The 25541-nt window shown below is 35.2% G+C and overlaps 1 long non-coding RNA gene across 2 annotated transcripts; it reads right to left on the minus strand.

Moving 5' to 3' along the window:
- Positions 1 to 8901: 8901 nt before the first annotated feature.
- Positions 8902 to 21729, minus strand: LOC140882744 (uncharacterized). Of its 2 annotated transcripts, none has more exons than XR_012150274.1 (4): positions 21405 to 21729; positions 10864 to 11089; positions 9967 to 10750; positions 8902 to 9893 (listed from the first exon to the last, which is right to left on the minus strand). It is a non-coding gene; the product is annotated as an uncharacterized lncRNA (long non-coding RNA). The 2 variants fall into 2 exon arrangements; XR_012150275.1 differs by lacking the exon at positions 21405 to 21729 and adding an exon at positions 11155 to 11167.
- Positions 21730 to 25541: the final 3812 nt, after the last annotated feature.

Raw genomic sequence — 25541 nt, forward strand, 5'->3', positions numbered from 1 at the left:
AGGAGTATGCTGACACTAGGTGAACCTCTACACCCAGGCCACTCACAGTATAGCTCCCAAAACGTCTAAACAAAAAGGGTTGTTCTGCCCGCTGAAATCAAAGTTGGCTCAAGATGAATGCATAACAAAACATAAAACATAAGCCACATAATAAGAGTTCATTCAATCAACAAAATACAAGTTCCACATGCTAGAACAAGTATTGATGCAATATGTGATTTTAAGGGAAACTCGAGAACCAGCTGTCCCGAGTATGCTATCCCGCTAACGGTGACTGCTTTTACCTTTCAATGCAGTAGTTCCAACTCTGGATAAGCTACAACAAAAGATTGTATCAAAAACTATACAACCTAAACAACAACAACGGCTCAAGGAAATCTCTTTGCCGTTCTTCATCCAACTCTTGACGATTAAAAGCTGCCAACACAGGGCTCGACAAACTTCAACGAATTTGTATGGAGACAAGAGATGATCAACAACAACGATCAACTCGCAAGCCAAAGTTCAACAACTCAAAAACGGTTCGACATCCCAAAAAAACTCAAACCGGCGGCATAACGGCTATAACTGAATAAACCGGAAATGCAGGCAGCAGTTCAACAACGATACTAACTCATAACAATGCTAAGACAACAACAAAAACAAGGCAAACCCATCAAATCTCAAAACTATATTTTCAAAAATAGGCTTCCAAAAATCATAACAAATCCAAACGTCGCTCTATTTCAAAACCGACAGATAATAAACGATCAGAACTCTGTCAAGAACAACATACTCGAATCTCGAACGATTCTAACAACATTCGAAAAATAGAATGTATCCGATCATAGAAAAACTTACGATATAATGGAGCTCTCGCTGCAGTGATCGCTAAACTGCCTTCAGAATTAAATTTCAACAGCCGGATCGAGATCGGACAGAAATCTGGAAGCTTGGAAGCTCAAGGAATCGGCTTCAATGGAGGAGGAACGAAATGGGGAAGGAGGAGAAGACTTTTCAACTTAATAACAAGTGTAGATAATATATAAAATCCACTATTTACATTTTAGTCCCTGAAAAATCCAAATTTTGCAAAATATACCCTGATCAAAATCAAGTCGGCTCTTGAACTCTGTAATCTCCGATTAACTCAAATAAACTCATTTAAGATAAAAAAAAAATGGGGTGTTACACGTTTGAACTAATATTTTTTACATAAAACTAATACTTTTATCATAAAACACTGTTTGCCCCAACTGAGTCGAGGATCAAACCTAGGCTGAAAAACATTATGATTACAATATAAATAATAAGATAACCATGAAACCTAAACTAGAAAATAAAATGTAATGAATTTTTACCTTCGTGAAGTACTTCCCAGGATTTTCAGCACACTTTAGAATAGGTAGGAGAATTTGTTGAGTTAAAGGCCCATTCACTCAAGTTTATGAGAAAGATATATTCAAGATAGGCAGATACTTTCTTTCAACATTCCAAATCTTGCAAGTTTGCGTCCTGTGCACCTCTTTGGCATCACATTGACCAAAATCCTGAGTCCATCAACGAAAGAATTTACAATAATGGATGTGTGAAAGGCACATGACAAAAATAGAGTTAAAAAGAATCGAATGTCTGGGAAATTTCACTATGGGCTATGGATCATCTCCTGCCCAGGAAATAAAATTATCAACAACACTCTAATCCTCAATTATTCAAGAAAATTTGTTGAGTTAAAGGCCCATTAACTACATTCTGTTTTGCATCTACAAAACAGAAATATTAATTAAGTTCTAAAATCCTAATTTCAGGATCAAGTTTAAACATGAAACAACTACCTCAGAATCCAAGACCGAAAATTTCAAATAGATGAGGGAAAATAAACAGACAACAATAGACTGGAAAGTTTATACATCCAGCAGAGGCACCTCATTAGTAAAGCGATAGAATTATACATCCAGCAGACCGAATGGAGAATAATTAAAACAAAAAAAAACATGACAAATTACCTTGAAACCGATATAGAAGCCATCCAAATGCACAAGGAAACAACATGATTGTCCTCGAATTCGAAGGATAAATATGGATTTGGGGCGCATCGAGATGGGCTAAGAGCGAAAAGGAGTCGAGGTTTCTGCGTTTGGATCACTAAGATCAAAGAAATTGGATTGGCTGTTAATACTGTTAAATACCGTTGGAAGTTTTATGAGGGCTAATGCTTGGAGGAAGGAGATGGAGAAGCTGAGTAGATTCAGAGACGGATTTAGGGCTTAGAAAAATATGTTTATAATCTGGGCCAGAATACGGGGCGGGTCGGATTATGACATGTGGATTGTGGGTTAAAGTCCGTCTCATAAACATGATGCGTGAAACGGTCTCATATAAGTGTTTGCCTTACACAAATAATGAACAATTTGACGCAAAAAATTGACCTAACCCATTAACCACAAAACATTACTCAACAAAAAACTTCCACTCAAGGTAGTAGCAGCTGCCACGAGACAAAAAATTCACACTTCCAGATCCGGATTCCATTTGTTCATCACTTTAAAATATCAAACAAATAAAAACATAATTTTTATGCTTCTCGGTGGCCAGGGTAAAATCAAAGCTTTTCTTACAGTTTACGAGTTTTAATTTTCAAAATTCTTCGAAACAGGAACTGCAAAAAATCCAAAAAAAAAAAATAACAAATGGCAAAATTTGGATTTTGTTCAAGAAGCTAAGATTTTGTGGATTTCGTTGAAATCACTCTACATAAGATAAATTGAAGATTTTCGGAGAGTTTTTCACTTGTTATTTTACAAATTTATGGTTTACAAAGTGCGAAAATCTAAAAATTCGAATGTGCAATATGAATGTTTACTTCAAGATTGGTAGAATTAAAGAACTCAACAAAGTTGACTTTTTTTTAGAAATTTAACCTCCGAAATCCATCATAAAATGAGGAGAAATTGATTGCAGCAACATGAACAAGAAGTGAGAGCGAGTAAGATGGTGAGCAAATAATAATGGAAGGGAAATAAATGAGCATGTGCCTCTCATGTGCCAAATAAGGGCAACTTTGTAATTTTGCAGACTAAGAGATTTAAAAGAAATATTTGGTGATGGTCACCAAGTGTAAGACTATGTTTGATAGATGTGATGAGATTAATAATGTATACCGACTAGTTAGGATAAAGTCAAGGATAAGTTTTAGTAATGATTGATTTATTTGTTGTTTGGTAGTATTTTTAAAGTTAGTGATGAAATTGTGTTAAAGTTTTTTATGACCATTTTACCTCTGTTGAGTGTTGAATTTTCAACCATCTACCATCATCAAACCCACTCCTATTTCCATTGATGCTTCTTCACAATCATTATACTCTTGTACTTGCACAGCGAATTAGAGAAAATCAAAGCTTCTTCACAATCGTTCAAACATGAATTGTCAACCATATACCCATCAACAAGCATTGTACCTTGGTGCTTCCAACGAATCTAATGAAAGGGACTGAAAGAGGGGAAAATTAATGTCTAGGGTGACTCAAATTGTGAAACAAAGAATACGCAAAACATCCAAGACCGCGACTTGGATGATATCGGTGCGAGTTCAAGATGCAGAGGTCGTCTCCAACGCATCCCTATAGCAGCTACGTAGATCTAAAATTTGTAGTTTGATTTACACCATTTCAAAAGCTTTTCAAGCCAGTACACACATTTTGTACTTGTCGAAAGGAGAAGATGTCACATAAAAAGCGTGGATCGAAAATTGAAAAAGAGAAAAGGTCTACAACTTCGCGAAGAACGCAGCTGGAGTTTACAATAGAGAAATGATTGGGTTGAGCAATGTGATATGTTCTTTAGGAAAAGGGTATAAATATCTACGAAAGAATAGGAGGAACTCTTTCATCAACAGAGCAAAGGGCGCTCTTCACAGCAAGAACGCCCTTTGCCTTTTTTTTAATTATTTTTTTATTATTTAATAATATATATATATATATATATATATTGCCGTTATTATATATATATGTATATATATATATATAATTCTTTTGATTTCATTTTGACTGTTGTCATTTTTTTTTAAATTCTATGTAACGTTGCAATTGTTTTAAAATTGAAATTTTTTTTATTAAAAATTTAAAAATAGCCGTTTAAATTTTTTTCTATAAATAAACATCACATTTTTCATTTTTTTCCATGCATTCTACAATTTTTTCATACACAAAATCACCAAGTCACTCATCAATTTATTCGAAATGGATGAATTTTTTTTTTGGGTATTTTAAAAATTATTTGAGTTTGGAAAATATCGAAGAAGTTACCACACAAAATTCTCTCCATCGTCCTAATAGACAATCTATTGCTCCTATACAATACCCTCACAATTTTCCAAACGTTTCACAATATCCGCTTAATTTTCAAAGCTTTCAATGCTTGACTACTTTTTCGAGCAATGTCCCTCAAGCTCCATTATATGTGTGTCCACCTAATTCCAGCTCTCTCTCTCTCTCTCTCTCTCTCTCTCTCTCTCTCTCTATATATATATATATATATATATATATATATATATATATATCTCCGCAACAACCACTGGTCATACCTTCGGGTGAATCAAGGAGTACAAGTGCATACAAGGGACCCGCAACACCACCCTCGATTCCAGTCTATCAATTTCCTTCTTTTTCAACACAAATAGGACTCGAAAACATTGTTATCGATAAAGATAATGAGATGGATGGTAACCAGCACCTTGGTCAGTTGATGAATACAAGCTTCTTGCAAGATCATAGATCACTATTAACACCGACCTAGTTATCGATAATGACCAGAATGATCAAGCTTTTTGGAAAAACATATTACAAATTACTACAACAAGCATCGTCCTACCGGATCTAAGGAGAGAGATTGGAAGAAGGTAAAATCATATTTATATTTATTTTATCCTTAGGTAAATGAGTTTTCTGGTATATACAATAATTTATACAATCATCAACCGAGTGTATGGAGCGATGATGATGTACTTGTCAAAGCTCATGAAATGTGGAAGACAAAGCATGAACATGTGTGGAGAGTTCAAAGAAAGTGTGAGAAATATGTTCCACAACATCATCATGCTAATAAGAAGGCTCGAACATCTGAGTCAGGGGACATACCACCTCATCCAATTTGGATACGAGTGTTGACGTAGATGACTGTGAAGTTCGTATTCGTCCAGTGGGACAGAAAGCTGCAAAGAGGAAGGCCAAAATAAAAGCTGTAAGTGTCGAAAAATATGAAGAGAAAAAGGACCTTAGGTGGCAAAAGATGGAAGAACTTCACATGGAGAGAATAATGAAACTTCAAAAAAATGAGGTGACGACCCAAGAGGCTGAGGCCTTTCATAATGATTATGAAATCCTTATGAAAGATACTAGTGACATGACACTAGAACAACTTAACATACATCTCAAAATATACGCAAACCTTAAAAAGAAGCATGTCATAGAGTAGATGTATTTAGTTCTTTCTTATTATTGATTGCAATTTCTGTATGTCTTATTATCTAATGAAGCATATGTAATCGAAATTTTAATTATTAATTAATGCTGAATATTTTAAATATCTTATAATAATATTATGAATTATTTGTAATAAATAAAGATACACACAAACTTCAGTTAATAAAAATTATATTTATTTTTTTATGAAATAAATTTATCTGATGTGACGGAGTGGGGACCACAAAAGAATAGTTGGGTGGGTTTGAGAATTGTGAATGCCCTAAATTATCAATCAGTGTTTTCAAAATCGGGCCCAATCGGCCGGTTCGACCAGAAATCGATCACTGGTCCGGTCCAAAACACTCCCAAAAATCATTTTAACGGTTGAACCGATCAAAACCGACCCCAAGAATCGGTTCAACCGGTATTTTTATTTATTTATTTATTTTTATTTTGAAAAAATAGTTTTTTTATTTTTAAAACCTTAATTTAATATTTTATTATATATATACATGATTATATGGAATTTGTAGATCGTTAAAAATATTATTTTAGTATTATTAGAGTTTTTTATTAATTTATTTATTTTTTAAAATATATATAACCATAATTAATATCTTGAACATATTTATATCGTCATTTAAAATACATCTAGAAGAACTTCAAATTGTAGAAGTAAATGTTTTCATTTCTCCAATATTTTCGTCGCCCTTCTGTTTCATTTTTTTGCCATCTGGATTTTCACATGGTTTACTAGACAAATATTTGAGAGTCTCGACAACACTAATTTGGAACATGCATTGTGTTTTGAGTTTTTTTTTTTTTTTGCTAATTACAAAAGTTTGCTTCTATTTTACTCCTTAGGAATTGAAGGCCTTAGAAAAATATCGTAATTGAGATCACATAAAAGTAATGTGTGCCAACCAATTTCACATCTTCCATTTTTTGAGTTCACTAAAAACAATTCTTCTTTTATTTTTATGTCCTCACATTTACAATTCTGTCCATTGGTAGGGTTAATGGAATTGAAGACGCCACACGAATGTGAATGCAGGAACGGGCTAATGATATTACGGACAGCGGGGAATCACTCAACCTGCCCAGATCACCAGTACTATATTTGTCTTGCCGGGCTGAAACACGGCAAGAGATTCTTCTGGTAAGATGAGTATCATGCTAGAATTGAAACATTCGCAGAGGGACATGGCTAAAAAATCGACAGTAACTCAACTAATACAGAAGATCGTTCTTTTGATAGTGGTTGTAGAATTCGTTATAGGAAGCACACAGCAACCTCATCCTCCAACCCATTTAGTTCTCCTTTGAACCAAACTGAAACATATGCCACCCACGGATTCCCTCAGCCAGACGGTGGGATGCCATCTGCGACTTATATGTCACCTAGTTTGGCCTTCAAGACTTCCCCATATTCACGGGAACAAGTTTGTTGTTGTTTTGGCTTCCTATGCGGGCTGACATTTTTCATGTTTGTACTAATAATAGTCCTTGTCAGTCAGATGTGATTTGTTGTTTGTCTATGTATTTCTCTTTCATGCTTACATTTTGAATCGCTGAACTACATATTATATGATCTTTTTTCATATAATAACCAGTATTTGATATATGTTGAATGTGCAAGCATGTTATGAAATTGATCATCATAAGTTTCAAACCGTCTTTGCGAATTTTTGAGACATGTTTCAATATTTAGTTATCGACATATGAAATATCAATGTATATTGTCCATTATATATCGGACATGGAGAAATGCAAAGAATTGTATCACATGATGCAGGAAATGGTGAGATTTGACTTGAAACAAGTTATATTAATTTAGTCCATTTCTTTTCATCCATTAGGAAATGGTATGCAAAATTGGTGTTTCTGATGAATTTAGTACATTTCTTTTCTAGGAAAATACTTCTGTTGAGATCGATCACAATGCTATCTTTGACTTCGCCATCTTAGGTGCTCGTTGCTGCATATATCTTATAAATGCAACGTGCTTACTAAAATTTGTAGGGTTGCTAACATTCTAAATCTCAGCTTTATTATTTTAATTTTGTTCACTAAAAAAGAACTGATGTCTTTCTACCTTTTAATAGTGTTTTGTTCTTTCACAAGCTGCTAGTGAGGGAACTTTTTAAATGACATTTATTAATAAGCCTATTTTGGTGTATAATGTTCTGAAATTCCGTCTGAATGACCTGCTTCATTTATCATGTTTATGTTGATTTATGAATTTATTTCTTATTTTTACGTGAGTTGTTTTCCCCGTCTTTACCACTTGCAGCTTTAATTGTACCCACATAGAGGTCAAAAATCACATCTTGTCCTGCTAAACTATCTTTCGAATGACCTGCATTTAAAGGTTGGTGGTTGTTTATCTTAAATGCATTTCTTACACTCTCACAATGGTTATCTTTAATGAATTGGTTACTCCATAAATAAAAATCACAACTTCATGTTATTCTACTCTAAAAACCTCAACTAGCTTTTCAAACCAAGCACGGTTCAGCAGGAATCTGAATCATGTCTGTATGCTCCAAAGTTCCTTCTGAAGATAGTGTAACAAGCAAGTGCAAAGTTGAGGTTGTTGTCATTTTAGACGATGAGGAAAAGAAAGGAAGCGGGCGTGGTACTGTTGTGCATGAAGAAAAAAAGAAATAGATCTTTATTACCAAAGATTTTCAAAAGGAAAGAAGAAAATTAAACCAGGCAAGGAAATGATTTACGAGAAGGTGCTGACTGAATTTTACCATAACCCACATGTGCCGACTAATAGCTGCAAGAAAAGGTATGCCATACCTCCTACAGGTCGCCCTGTGAAGAGCCCTTTGCTCAAACATGAGTCGCCCGGGTACATATAAGTTGACAGCTCCGACGAATCACAGAAGCAACCATGAAAGTTGATGTCTAGTTTGTTGTGCTTTTGAAGTTTTTGGGCACCTATTTTACATGGACTATATGTATGTGTCCGGCATGTTTTTGTCATAGGTGTCTATCAAGATTTACTAGTACTATTTCCAGGGCCTTTTCCAAGTATTGTAAGGACAGCAACCACCAAAAAATTATGTACTGGTTGTAGATGGCATATTTTGTGTCACCACAACACATCGAAATTATATAAAATATCTGAATTGTTTCATTGATCTCTTGCATTAAGGATGTTTGAGTATAACTTTTTGTATGTTTTAAAAAAAATTAGTGGTTGGATTATAGGCAGTAGGTCAAATGATGTTGCAATGTGAACCAGTGGCCAAGTTCATAAAGTTTATGTGAGGATAGGAAATTTGGAACTCTTAAGAAACAATACAAATTTTGACATATATGAATGACAATACATAAGCAGAAATTTGGAACTCTATATATTTCAAGAACCAATCTATTTTTTGGATTACTCAAAATATGCAGCAGAACAAAACCTGGAGCAGAAACCTGGAGCAATACATAAACATTGTACATATCATCATTCTGCTAGCATTCATAAAGTAACACACCAAAATACAATTGACAAAACACAAATATTCTAATATCAACGTCAAAGTACTCCGTCAATCATTTATGTTAAAAAAAAACAAAATACCTAACGGGCACCTTGTGCACGACTTACTAACGTGAACACCTACATTCCATATCATCATACTAACATTCAAAATGGTTACGCACCAAAATACAATTGACGAAATACCAACATTCTAATATCACTGTCAAACTACTCCTCCAATCAGATAGTTCAAAACAAAACCAAAATTCCAAAAGGGCACCTTGTTCACGATTTACTAACAGCAACACCTATATTCCAGTCTGAATTCCATCCATGACAAAATGTTAAACCCATCAAATATGCATTTCAAATCAGGGATTGAAGAGACTCTGACTCAAGCTAAACTTGCCATCCTCGTCCAGCTTCAAAAACAATCCTAAATTGTTGGGATTATCCACCAACAATTCTGCAACACGCACTTTGTCACGTGAAGTTAGCCTTGGAACAGTCTGCAGTTTTTCCAAGACATTGTCCATAGCTTTATCCAGCCTATTAGCTTCTTCTTTATTCGAATCCGATGCCATTTCTTTCACAAGGTCTGACATAGCTTCCTTAGTAATCGATGCTATGGTGTTTAACGCGGACACTATTTCATCATCTCCTTCATTCATGACTTTGCGTTTTCTTTTCTTCGGCTTTGTCCCACCATTTGGATTGGGAGTGGGCGAGGGAGTGTGAGTAACAGACCTAGACTCAACCGCGTCTTCGAATACAGGACGGTAAACATCATCCATTCCAACTTCAACTGAATTGGTAAGTTGTTCATCCATGTTTACTGCATCTTGAGAAATATCTATGTAGGTTTCAACTTTGTCACCATTTGCCCTGTAATTTCCAAAAATCTCGCACCAGTTTTGGTAGTGTGGTCAACGCTTGTACCGCATCGCTCGGATAGTATTGTCCACCTGAACAATGGTATAAAGATCATAAATAAAAGTTGATAGATTAAAGTTTCAGAATGCATATCAAAACCAATACCTTCATTATTGCTTCCCATGCCTCGTTCGTAGAATCAATCATGTGATCCGTATCATTCCAACCAATGCCACTCTTGGTTAGCAGAGGCCAGATTACTGTAATGTTTCTTCCACACGTGGATTTTCGAAACAATATGCGGCATTCCACGTATATCAGTGTCGGGAAATGCATTCTGCATGGTAGCTTCTAGTAAAGGTAAGTAGCCTGCATGAAATCCATTCTCACTTTTCCAGCCTTTCGTTACCACATCTTTCAAACCTATGAGTAGGACCTCTTCCTCCGGTGCTGTCCAAGTACGGCGTGTCTTATTGGATTTTGTGGCTTTGCAAGTCACACTCCAAGTGGTTGCTCCGCTATCCATCGATTCAAACATTCCAGTGATTTAGTACCTATTACACGTTATATTAACCAATTAGTTACAGTCAATAATAATCAATGATAGAAATATTATATTACATTTGAATAAAAAAAAGTATATGCACTGAAACATTACTAAATATGAAACATTAAAAGAACATATAAAAGTTTACAAAACAAAGAAACAAAAATTAAAAATGCATTACAAAATTAAAAAAACGAGATTCAGTTTACAAAAAAAAACTAAAATATATTAGGTAGGGAAAATCGATCTCGCAAAATTTTCTCTCCACATGTCCCATTCTTCCGATGAATTGAAGTTCTCAATAAATTCATTGCCTAAATCTGGCAGGGGGATTTGTGTATCTTCTTCAATATCATCAACAAGATTTTTTGGCAAGTCCGTTGTCGCACAAGTAATATGAACCTAGTCATAAAATAATAATGTAGTTAATATTTTGAAGTTAGTACATATTCGTCAACAATAATAATAATACCATTTCAAGGTAAAGACCGTGTTGATTTAAAAATAAACACTACCTCTTTCAACTTTTAGTCCGTCATCACGAGTTAATGCATCACGAAGCACTCTGGCATCGGCTGTCGATCCTTCCCAACCCGTGAGCGCAAATATAAAGTTCATATCTCTATTGCACACACCCAACACATTAACTGCAATGGTCCCTTTCCTAGTTTTGTATTTTTCCTTCTCAGAAATTGGTGCATGGACATTTATGTATGTACCATCCAACGCACCGAGACAACCCTAAAACATTAAGGTAGAGTTTTAGATTGCATGTTCAGGTAATAAACTAGTAAATAAATTTTTACCTTGAACCATTTCAGAAAGGGCCCGTGTCCTGATTTAATATTTAATGATCAAACAACCAGGATTAATTAATGTAAACAGCGAAAACGAGTTAAAAATTTGCGTTTGGGCCTACAGAAATTTCGGCATGACCTATTCGTAAATAGGACATCCCAAAAACCTTTACAACACAACCAGCAATATATACTCGAAAATAGAGTCACAACTCCAATTTACAAACCTATAGCCGCACTGGCCAGGACTAAATACATGCAGAGCCGGCAAGGCTCGATCACACAAATAACAATTCAAAACAAGGTCCAAAACTATTTATACAGATACACAGGGCATCACCCCGGCAAATATAAAACTCGCTAAACTGATATATATACATATATCTGGGAACTCGACTCCACGCTCGCCTCACTGGGTACCACTAGATGACGCTCCACCAGATGCGTCAAATCCCCCTGGATAACCTGCTATGGAATCACAAACAATCACAGCATAAAAAGAAAACAGGGGTCGGACCCCAGTACGACGAACTATAAAAATTACGACAAATATAACTGACATGAATAAAATCAAGTACAATGCAATGAAATGCAATGTAATGCGTGACAGGTATCAATGAAATAAGGGATACCAAAAGGAGTCCAAATAATCGTATCACAATAAACTCAGTGGCCACCCGTGCCAGGAACGCAGCAGACCTCGAATCATCACTGCTAATCCATACACGTAGCATCGGATGGTGACAGGAGCGACCCGTCCAGCCTCATGCTGTCATCAGGAGTGTCGTACGTAGCATCGAGAGCACGGTTGCTACCCGCTCGGTCTCGTGCTAACTCAGGAGTGCAATAAATAATGTCACTCGCTCCATCGATGACTCAATACATCTCAAGAGATCAATATCAATAGCAATCAAAGGAGTCAAGGCTCAACATGCTATGAAAAATTAGTAAAATGAGTGAATGCAATCATATAATCCACATAAGCACATAAAACACGTTAGCACTCATTACAAAATACTTAATATCATTACATGCCATTATAGGCGTCGTAATATAAACAGCTCATACGTACCTCAACCAATTCTTAATTTACCATAGAAATTATCCCAAATATTTTTCGGATATTCCAATCCCAAATTTTCAGAATCTGTAATTCCAGAAAAATTGCTCATAAATCCTAAAATTCATATTTAATATTAAAACATCCTATTAATGACCAAATATCGAATATACGACTCTAAAAGTCGAATTACCTAAATATAAATAATCTGAAATTGTCCATAATTAGTTACTAAATCCTAAATTACTATAAGACAATTCTAACCCAGTGAAACATTTAAATAGTAATTGCAATAATCCTAAAAGTCAAAAATCCCCAAATACAATAATCTGAAATTTCGAAATAATGCTAGAATAATTTCTGAAAAATAGCCAATATCTCCAATCGAGTCCGATATAATACCTACAACCAATAATAAATCAAATATTAATTATCGGAAGTCGATTGAATCAAAATTCCCAAAATTCGAACACTAATCTCAAAATCTACCTCAAATATTCGAATTAGAGGTCTAATCAACCGAAACAACAACCCTCTAAACTCCGGCGGCGATCGGCGACGGCGAACGGCGGTGAACGACGGCGGCTGGTGCGACGGGTTTTCGGAAATCTCAATAAAAATATGAAATATAGGTACCGAAAGATAGCTCTCGTCGAGAGGATTCCAGAACTATATTTACTTTTGAAATCCGGCCAAAACGAAGGAGATACGACCCTTACAAGCGACGGAAAGATTTTGAAAGAAAAAGAAAACGATACAGACGGGGATGACGATGAACGCGTGAGGAGAGAGAAACAGTCTGAATATATATATCCATATCTATTTAATTAGATATGTATTGCTTTAATGTGTGTCTTATTTTATTCATTCGGGGTTCAAACTTGACCCGATTCGAGTTATTTCAACTCCTGTGTGCTCTATTAATAACATATTCATTTTAATATCGTCTATAAACCGATATTTATAAATACATATTTTTAACACACAAATTAATTAATATATTAATATCGGGTCCTTACATTTCTCCCCCTCTAAAAAGAAGATTTTGTCCTCGAAATCAAACACACATCAAACTTATATACATAGTGGTCAAGCATCTACCACTGATAGTACATAGGAAAATCAGAGTACATGGCATAAGTCACCACATTGTCAAACAAATGAGGCCATTCTTGACGCATTCGAGACTCCAATTCCCATGTAGCTTCTTCTCTCCCATGTCTACTCCATTCCACCATAACCAAAGGAATCGTTTTGTTCCTAAGTTGCTTTTCCTTACGATCAAGAATCTGCACTGGATACTCAACATAGCTAAGGGAACTATCCAACTCCACATCATCAGCCCTCAAGATATAAGAAGGATCTGGTTCATACTTTCGCAGCATAGATACGTGAAATACATCATGTATCGCAGACAAACTCTGCGGCAAGTTCAAACGATACGCCAAAATACCAATCTTCTCAACAATCTCGTATGGACCGATATAACGAGGAGCTAATTTTCCTTTACGCCCAAATCTCATAGCACCACGAAATGGTGATACTTTCAAGAAACAAAATCGCCAACCTGAAATTCTAAAGGTCTACGTCTGTTATTAGCATAGCTGGCTTGACGATCCTGGGCTGCTTTCATTCTTTTCCTGATCAGGTCAACTTTTTCTTTCATCTCTTGAATAAACTCTGGTCCTAACAACTGTCGTTCTCCTACTTCTTCCCAACAGATTGGAGATCTACATTTTTTGCCATACAAGGCTTCAAATGGTGCCATCCCAATAGATACTTGATAACTATTATTGTAAGAGAATTCCACCAGAGCTAAAGATTCTTGCCAACCACCACTAAAATCCATCACAACAGCTCGTAATAAATCTTCAAGTGTCTGAATAGTCCTTTCAGATTGACCATCTGTCTGTGGATGATAGGCAGTACTCATGGCCAATTTAGAACCCAAATCTGATTGCAAACTAGACCAAAACTTAGAAGTAAATCTGGGATCACGGTCTGATATTATAGTAACTGGCACACCATGTAATCGCACTATCTGATCAATGTACATTTTTGCCATTTTCGTATATGTCCAAGTATGATCATATGGAATAAAATGGGCAGATTTAGACAATCTATCCACAATAACCCAAATGGCATCACAACAACGATTAGATCGAGGTAGGTGTGTCACGAAATCCAAAGTAATGTGTTCCCAATTCCACTGTGGTACTTCAAGACTAAGTAACATACCACCTGGTCTCATTCTTTCAGCTTTAACTTGTTGACACGTCAAACACTTAGCCACAAAATCAGAAATATCATTCTTTATACCTTCCCACCAGTAATGGGCTTTCAAGATATGATACATCTTTCTAATTCCAGGATGTACACTATGTCGACTACAATGAGCTTCTCGTAGTATATTGTCTTTCAAATCTATCAAATTCGGAACCACAAGTCTACCATTATAACGCAAACATCCATCAGAAGCAACAAGAAATTTCCCTGACTGACCAGCTGGAGTTAATTCTTTCAAATGATGAATATATGGATCAGTCTTTTGTGCTGCTTTGATTTTTGAAATTATTCGTGGTTAAACTTGAATAGATGAAACTATGAAATGATTACCTTTAGCTCGATAAGTCCATCCTGAAGTTATCAAATGCTCATGAACTTTAGAAATAGTTAAAGATGCCAACATCTTAGTATGAACTTTTCTGCTCAAAGCATCTGCAACTTGATTCACGTTTCCTGGCTGGTATTGAATATCACAGTCAAAATCCTTAAGTAATTCCAACCATCGACGTTGTCTCATATTCAAATCAGACTGTGTGAATAAATATTTCAGACTCTTATGATCGGAATAAATCACAAATTGTTCACCGTACAGATAATGACGCCATATTTTCAATGCATGCACAATGGCAGCCAATTCTAAATCATGAACTGGATAACGAGTCTCATGTGGTTTCAATTGACGAGATGCATACGCAATCATGCGTCCATTTTGCATCAAAACACAACCCAGTCCATTCAAAGAAGCATCTGTACAGACAAAAACTCCCCCTGAGCCTGAAGGGAATGCTAGTACTGGAGCCGTAGTCAATTTCTCTTTCAAAGTCTGAAAACTAGCTTCACATTCCTCAGTCCACACAAAACGTCGATCTTTTTGCGTCAATATAGTCATAGGCCTAGCTATTTCAGAAAATCCCTTGATGAAACGCCTATAATATCCAGCCAAACCCAAAAAGCTACGAATCTCAAAGACATTGGTTGGTCTGGACCAATTAAGAACAGCTTCAATTTTACTAGGATCGACAGATACCCCTTGTGCTGATATCACATGTCCTAGAAATAATACTCTATCTAACCAAAACTCGCACTTAGAAAACTTAGCATATAATTGTGATGTTCTGAGTTTCTGAAGTACTAATGTCAAATGTTCTTTATGCTCCTTCCTTGACTTAGAATAAATCAAAATGTCATCAATGAAACGATAACAAATCGATCTATAAACTCCCGAAACACACGAATCATTAAATCCATAAAAACCGCTGGAGCATTAGTCAACCCGAAAGGCACAACTAAGAATTCATAATGTCCGTAACGCGTTTGAAATGCTGTCTTGGAAACATCTTCCTCTCGAACTCGAAGTTGATGATATCCGGAACGAAGATCAATTTTAGAATATACAGATGTACCCTGCAACTGATCAAACAAGTCATCAATTCGTGGCAAAGGATACTTATTCTTCACAGTAGCCTGATTCAATTGCCGATAATCGATTCACATTCTCATCGTTCCGTCTTTCTTCTTCACAAACAAGACTGGAGCACCCCAAGGTGATACACTTGGTCTAATATAACCTTTTTCCAGCAAATCTTGCAATTGCGTCTTGAGTTCTTTCAATTCTGCTGGAGCTAATCGATATGGAGCTCGGAAAATAGGACTTGTCCCTGGCATTAATTCAATGCTAAGATCTATTTCCTTTTGAGGCGGAAAACCCGGAATCTCATCAGGAAATACATCAGGAAAATCCTTAACGACAGGAATATCTGAAACTTTCAATTTCTCTTCCTTCGTCGCATCTAGAGCATAAATCATAAATCCTTCATTTCCTATCGACAATAATCTAAACATTTCCATTGCCGATACTAATGGAATGCGAGATTGTGAATCACTACCATAAAAATTCCACTTATTGCCATAATACGGTCTAAATCTCACAATGCCATGGAAACAATCAACCGTAGCTCTATAATTCATCAGTGTATCCATACCCAAGATACAGTCAAAATCAGGCATAGCTAGTTTGATTAGATTGGTTATCATTATCTTATCCTCAAATCTAATCACACAATTCAAAACTATCTCATTAGATATCAAGAAAACACCAGCAGGAGTAGCAACAGACACAGTATCCAATAACGGAGTAAAAGCAATCTCATGCTCATCAGCAAATGTAACAGATAAAAATGAATGAGATGCTCCTGTGTCTATCAAGATACGTGCAGGATACTCAAAAATATAACAAATACCTGCAATAACTTCCCCAGGTGCATCTTGTGCCTGATCCTGAGTCATAGCATGGACTTGAGCCTGCTGTGGACCTGGAAAACGCTGCTGACTCTGAGGAGATGGATACCTAGGCTGCTGAGTGGACTGTACTGGAACATAAGGCTGTGTAGGAGCAAACTGTGGTACAGGAGCATATGGTCTGAATGATGGTCGTCCAGGAAACTGGCCAAACTGTTGTGACTGAAATTGCTGTCTTCCAGCATTTGGACATACTCGAGACGAATGTCCAGCCTGCCCACAAGTATAACAAGTTCCTGGAAATCCTGTACAATGTGCACTCAAATGCTTACCACCACATCTGTGACAGTACACCCTACCAGACGATCCAACTGAACTTTCTGCACGACTATCACTGGAACTCGATGAACTAGACTGCTATTTCTTTTTAAATGGTTTCCCCTTAGCTTTAAACCAAGGCCTTTTCGCTTGCTGAGAAGATTGAATAGGCTGATATGAAGGTAAACTCATTGGTGTCTGTGAACTACTTCCAGCTCCTTGAGGACTAGCTGCTGGGATTGATTGTGGTTCACCCCTGAGTAGACTTGCTTCAATTTTCTTGGCCTTTTCTACTGCTTTCATATAAGTAGATGGAGTTCCAGTAGTTACCAACGTATGGATCGTTCGTGTAAGCCCCTTCAGAAAATGTGAAAGCTTTGACCGATCATTCTTTGCAACATATGGGACATAAGGCAAAAGAGCAGAAAACTGAGAAGCATATTCAGCAACAGATTTATTGCCTTGCACCAACAGATTAAATTCATCTTCTTTAGCAGAATAGTATGATGGTGGTGCATATTCTTGTGCAAACTGCTTACAAAATACTTCCCATGTGATCTTTTCACCAGAATCAGAAAGTGTTTTTGCTATCGTTTCCCACCACAGTTGCGCTCGGTCTTTCAGCTGAAAAGGAACTAACTTCAGTCGAATGTCATCAGGATATTCTAGTCCATTAAACATATTGTTGAGACTTTTCAACCAACTAGCAGCTTTCTCACTTTCTTCATTGCCAAAGAACTTTTGCGGACGCAACTCCTGAAATTGAGAAATTATTAATCGTATTCCTCCCATTTTCTCAGTCAATTGGGCTACTGGATCAGCCTCAGCCTGAATCGCTTTTCCTTTGTCAGGATTTACCCGTGGTTGTTGTTCCACCTCTAATTCCACATCTTTCGGAGGCTGAACAGCTGGTCGACCACGTCTTCCCCTGACAATATCATCAAGATTTCTAACATTTTCCGCTGCAGACTCTTCTACAACTTCCTTCCCTTTTCTACCTATTCCTCCTGGTGCCATTCTACAAGACACAAGGATTTAAATACAGGCAAAAATATCTTAACAAACAGAAAACTATGATAGGAACTCAGAGTTCTAATAGAATTCATAAACTAATTCTAAAGCCAAGAACTACTGGTTCTAACAAATACGTTCAAAAATAAATACCACAAGTAAGTCACGTAAGAACAAGTAGTCACACACATACGCAACCATTTTGTTAGTGTCTAAACTCGAGTGTCCTAGACTCTAGTTCGAGCATATCCCAGTATAAGCTCTGATACCAAAAGAAAGGGCTCGTGTCCTGATTTAATATTTAATGATCAAACAACCAGGATTAATTAATGTAAACAGCGAAAACGAGTTAAAAATTTGCGTTTGGGCCTACAGAAATTTCGGCATGACCTATTCGTAAATAGGACATCCCAAAAACCTGTACAACACAACCAGCAATATATACTCGAAAATAGAGTCACAACTCCAATTTACAAACCTATAGCCGCACTGGCCAGGACTAAACACATGCAGAGCCGGCAAGGCTCGATCACACAAATAACAATTCAAAACAAGGTCCAAAACTATTTATACAGATACACAGGGCATCACCCCGGCAAATATAAAACTCGCTAAACTGATATATATACATATATCTGGGAACTCGACTCCATGCTCGCCTCACTGGGTACCACTAGATGACGCTCCACCAGATGTGTCAAATCCCCCTGGATAACCTGCTATGGAATCACAAACAACCACAGCATAAAAAGAAAACAGGGGTCGGACCCCAGTACGACAAACTATAAAAATTACGATAAATATAACTGACATGAATAAAATCAAGTACAATGCAATGAAATGCAATGTAATGCGTGACAGGTATCAATGAAATAAGGGATACCAAAAGGAGTCCAAATAATCGTATCACAATAAACTCAGTGGCCACCCGTGCCAGGAACGCAGCAGACCTCGAATCATCACTGCTAATCCATACACGTAGCATCGGAGGGTGACAGGAGCGACCCGTCCAGCCTCATGCTGTCATCAGGAGTGTCGTACGTAGCATCGAGAGCACGGTTGCTACCCGCTCGGTCTCGTGCTAACTCAGGAGTGCAATAAATAATGTCACTCGCTCCATCGATGACTCAATACATCTCAAGAGATCAATATCAATAGCAATCAAAGGAGTCAAGGCTCAACATGCTATGAAAAATTAGTAAAATGAGTGAATGCAATCATATAATCCACATAAGCACATAAAACACGTTAGCACTCATTACAAAATACTTAATATCATTACATGCCATTATAGGCGTCGTAATATATACAGCTCATACGTACCTCAACCAATTCTTAATTTACCATAGAAATTATCCCAAATATTTCTCGGATATTCCAATCCCAAATTTTCAGAATCTGTAATTCCAGAAAAATTGCTCATAAATTCTAAAATTCATATTTAATATTAAAACATCCTATTAATGACCAAATATCGAATATACGACTCTAAAAGTCAAATTACCTAAATATAAATAATCTGAAATTGTCCATAATTAGTTACTAAATCCTAAATTACTATAAGACAATTCTAACCCAGTGAAACATTTAAATAGTAATTGCAATAATCCTAAAAGTCAAAAATCCCCAACTAAAATAATCTGAAATTTCGAAATAATGCTAGAATAATTTCTGAAAAATAGCCAATATCTCCAATCGAGTCCGATATAATACCTACAACCAATAATAAATCAAATATTAATTATCGAAAGTCGATTGAATCAAAATTCCCAAAATTTGAACACTAATCTCGAAATCTACCTCAAATATTCGAATTAGAGGTCTAATCAAGCGAAACAACAACCCTCTAAACTCCGGCGGCGATCGGCGATCGGCGAACGGCGGTGAACGACGGCGGCTGGTGCGACGAGTTTTCGAAAATCTCAATAAAAATATGAAATATAGGTACCGAAAGATAGCTCTCGTCGAGAGGATTCCAGAACTATATTTACTTTTGAAATCCGGCCAAAAACGAAGGAGATACGATCCTTACAAGCGACGGAAAGATTTTGAAAGAAAAAGAAAACGATACAGACGGGGATGACGATGAACGCGTGAGGAGAGAGAAACAGTCTAAATATATATATCCATATCTATTTAATTAGATATGTATTGCTTTAATGTGTGTCTTATTTTATTCATTCGGGGTTCAAACTTGACCCGGTTCGAGTTATTTCAACTTCTGTGTGCTCTATTAATAACATATTTATTTTAATATCGTCTATAAACCGATATTTATAAATACATATTTTTAACACACAAATTAATTAATATATTAATATCGGGTCCTTACAATTTCCATGTCTCATCACTGCAAGTGTCGTTGACAGGGTCTGGCTTCACAAGTATTATGCTATCTAATTTCAGAACTGGGCACAAAACTTCATGGAAATGATAGCTAATTGTTTGACCGCTTCGTACGTAATCATGGCCAATTATTCGATTTTTCTTGTGTTGTGCTAAGATTGACAAAAACATAGCCACTTTTTTTTCAATCCTAAAAAATCTAGAATCTCTCATGCCTCCAACATGATTGAGCAAGTAACATAATTTTGCAAATGAATTTCGATCCATCCTCAAATTAACGATACACTGGACATCTCCCATTTCAATAAACCTATGCAAGTGGTTAATTTGTGCACTCATTCTTTGTGTCATAGTGTACGAAGCTCTTGTTCTACAAAATTGGCGCCGTCGTCGGCTGAGTAATCTTGTGCGATGTTGTATCAAAATAGATACCAACATAAATGTACGAAGCAACATTTGGTGCAACAGCATTAAGATTATAATATTACAACGCCTACTCTCCATCTTTCCCACTTTATTAAACATTGATTAGAAAAATTAAAGTTAGCGTAAAAATAAGAATTCAAATCAAACAAATATTTAAAAAATATATTTGATATAGAACTTACTATTCAATAATAATATCTAATGATCTATATTTTATTGAAAAAATCTTGTAAATGAATTTGGAATTTGTATCAGTGAATGGACCACACTACATCACAGAGTAATGAAGTTCTAAGCAAATCTATACGATATACTATAATGTATTTTTTCTGTAGCATTATCTCAACTTAAATACACCAGATTTACCACTCCATACATTCACCTGCAAACTTCGATCGTTAAAAAAACAAAGGATTTTGGGATTTCAGCTTTCTTTTTTAAAAATTTCAGAATAATGTGAAATGATTTTCACGGGGAAGATGAACAAAAAAAAAAAACAAAACATATCATGTTTCAAACAGGCATGAAAATGCATAAGGAAAAAAAACTGAACATCTCTCCTACATTCGATTACCTTAATTGACCTTAAACGACAGCCCCTTTGTTCGAATATGTTCTCTCAGACACCAAAGTTGCCTCATGTAGTTAATGGGTGATGATGCCTTCTCCGATTTTCTTCATTTTCCACGGCGCCGCTAAACACAAGAAGAAGGATGAGGGGAGTTTTAGGTTTACGCACTAAAATGAGTTGTGGTTTTTAATATTTATAGTGAAGGGGTAATTTGATAAATGATGGTATTTAATCCACCAGGACAAAAAGAATCCACAATAGAAGAGGAAGATTCATTGTCAAAGTGCTACATTAGATTTTTATCAATCCATCTCCTTATCTGGGTTAGCAAATTGAGACAAACGAGAGCTTACAAAACAATCAATGGATAATCAAGCTTATCAAACGGGCCCTTAATTGATATGCATGTTTCAATACTCTAAAGAATTTTCAGACAATTTAAAAAACAAAAAGTTAACAACTTTTTCATTAAAGAAACTAAACCATAAATTTAAGGATAAAGTTTTATTCCCATAAAGAGGAAAAATTCACTTTGAAGCACGCAAACACTTCTTTTTCTCACTTTCCCACAAAAAATATATTCAAAGTTTAAAATGATTTCTGACAAAAGTTAAGTAGCATTGACACTACATAATATGATTCTGTAACAAAAATTTAATAAAGAGATGGGTGTTAATAGGATGGATAGCAAGAACAAATTAATTTAGATATCCACATTAGTGCAAAGGGTAAGATATTTATAAAAATGGCAACTCAACTTAGACATCCATATAGGTGCACATGCACTCTTAAAGTATGTCTGTCTTCAAATCCTATTTCCTCACATATCATGTCAATATAAATCAAAATGTTGAAAATATGATATTATTATTATTATTATTTAAAGTTAAATATTGAATGTTGAATATTGAGTTGTAAAATGTTGAAAATTAGTGTGTGATGATGTAGAAGATGATGTTTTAATTTTTGGACTAATATCCAAATGAGATCTATAAATAGGTATTTTTATTTGTGTACAAATTCACAATTGAATTGAGAGAGAATAATTTGTGAAGTTTAGAGTTTGATATCTTTTGAGTTTTGGATTTTTTACTTTTTACCATAAATTTTTACTTTTTCACAACACGTTATCAGCACGATCGCTCGAAGGTTCTCTATAATTTTCCGATGCTCCAAAATACAAGAAGAAGGCAAAAATATTCAACAAGTAATAATATTTATTTTATTGTTTATATATTTTTACTATGTATATATATTAATATATAATTTCATGTTATTATATAAAAGGATGTTTATGACACCGACCTTATAATAACGTGATATGATATATATATTTAATATATATACTAATTATATTAATATATAATTTCATGTTATTATATAAAAGGATGTCTATGACACCGACCTTATAATAACGTGATATGATATATATTATTGTGTATTTATATACTAACCATATTCGTATAATCTCATATTATTATATAAAAGAATGTCTATGACACCGACCTTATAATAATGTGATATGATATACATAATTATTTAATTATGATTATCATTATATGCATCACATGATTATCAAAAATTTTTATTCAACACATAATCATTTTTTTTATTACCCCCAACGGTCACAAAACGACTAGTTTTTGCCCTATAAATATGATCACTCAAACTCATTTTCAATCACACTAAATTCACTATTTCTCTCAAAATATTTTTTCCTCGGTCGAAGAAGAAGAAGATGGCGTTTTTAAGGCTATTTTTTATAACTATTATGGTTATCATGCTCACGAGTCTTTTATTTATCGGTGATTATCCACCACACACTTTTTCTCTATTTGTACACATACTTGTAATATTCGTTCTTCCATTATTTTGTATTGTCATATTAATAAAAATTAACTAATAAAATGCATTGTTATTTTTCTAGTACCATCATGTCAAATTTGGCAAAGATTGATTTCGTTGCGCTCGATATCACTGGAAAGAATTATATACCATGGACTCTCGATGTAAAGATGCATCTTGAGTCATTGGGTCTAAGTGATACCATCAAAGAAAATAATATATCATCCTCACAAGAAAAAACAAAGTATGTGATTTTCTTACGTAGACATCTTGATGAAAGATTGAAATGTGAGTATATCACAAAAAAAAGACCCAATGATTTTATGGAAAGAGCTAAAAGAAATATTTGAGCATATAAGAGAAGTTATACTTCCGACCGCCCGTGATGAATGAAATACGTTGAGATTCCAAGACTTTAATAAAGTCAGTGATTATATTCTGTGATGTATCGAATAGTCTCGCAATTAAAATTTTGTGGCATGTTGTTACTGAAATGAAAATGCTTGAAAAAACATTTTCCACATTCCACGCATCAAATATAACTCTACAACAACAGTATAGAGTGCGTGGATTTTCGAGATATTTTGAACTAATCGCATGTCTTCTTTTGGCGGAAAAGAACAACGAATTGTTAGTGAGAAATCATCAATCCCGACCCACTGGATCAACGGCATTTCTAGAAGCAAATGTCGTAATTAAAAATGAAAACCAAAATCAAAGGCATAGACAAGATTTTTATCGTGGACGAGGTCGAGGACGTGTGCGTGGACGTAAAAATGATCGTGACCATGTATTTGAAAATAATCGAGATAGTTAATTCAATAACTCATCTCAAAAGAACGTCACGAACCACCCACCAAAAAGACAGCATGAAAACACGAGTGAAAATGAAAATCACTCAAAAAGATCTGAGAGTGTTTGTTATAGATGTGGCACTTCAGGACATTGGTCACATATTTGTCGAACCCCTGAGCACCTATGTAAGCTCTATAAAAAATCGACAAAAGAGAAAAGGAAAAAAGACCAATTTTGTTGAAAACAATAACCATTCAAGTGGTTCAACTCATTTCTATGTTGCTGATTTTTCAAATGATTTCGAGGACATTGATTAATATATTGGTGGGACTAGAATGTAACATACCGTATTTTTCATGTATTCTTGTATTATGAAACATGTTATATTTTTCATATAATGTCATTAATTTTCTTTATTGCATATTTTTCTTTTGAAGTTCAAAATAGAAAACGGTATGAGCAAAGCTAAACAAGGAAATAATCACATGGAAGTTTGCATACCCGATAGCGGTACAACGCACACTATTCTCCGAGATTAAAGATATTTCATGGAATTAAAACCAACAAAAACGATGGTGAATACAATATCAGGTCATGTAGACTTGATTGAAGGTTGTGGAAAAGCACATTTTTTGTTACCTAATTGTGCAAATTTATTTATAAATGATGCTTTATATTCACCACAATCAAAATGAAATTTGTTGAGTTTTAATGACATATATTCTCATGGATATGATACTGAGACGATAACTGATGGAAATCAGAAATATATGTGTCTTACCACATATAAATCAGGAAAGAAATATGTGGTTGAAAAATTATCAATGCTTCCTGTTGGATTGCATTATACACATAAAGTCAAATATGGTGGTTAATAGTTCTTCAATATTAACCAATTGGCATGATCGATTGAGACATCCTGGTTCAATAATGATGCGAAGAATTATTGAAAATACACATGATCATCCATTGAAAGACCAGAAGATCTTTCAGTATAATAAGTTTCAATGTAAAGCATGTTCTCTTGGAAAACTTATTATAAGACCATCACCAGCTAAAATCCAAACATAATTACCCATATTTCTTGAACGTATCCAGGGTGATATTTGTGGGTCAATTCATCCACCATGTGGACCATTTTGATACTTTATGGTATTGATCGATGCCTCTAGCAGATGGTCACATGTATGCTTATTGTCAACTCGGAATGTGGCATTTGCAAGATTAATGACTCAAATAATAAAATTGCGGAATCAATTTTCCGATTATACAATCAAGAAAATAAGACTTGATAATGCTGAAGAATTTACTTCCCAAACTTTCAATAACTATTGTAAGTCAATGGAAATTACTGTTGAACATCATGTTGCTCATGTTTATACACAAAATGGATTAGCTGAATCATTGGTTAAACGTCTACAACTGATTGCTAGACCAATGATTATGAGAACAAAACTTCCTATTTCTATATGGGGACATGCAATTTTACATGTTGTGACA

The sequence above is a fragment of the Henckelia pumila genome, chromosome 2 (assembly GCF_033568475.1).
Source record: "Henckelia pumila isolate YLH828 chromosome 2, ASM3356847v2, whole genome shotgun sequence".
Taxonomy (NCBI): domain Eukaryota; kingdom Viridiplantae; phylum Streptophyta; class Magnoliopsida; order Lamiales; family Gesneriaceae; genus Henckelia; species Henckelia pumila.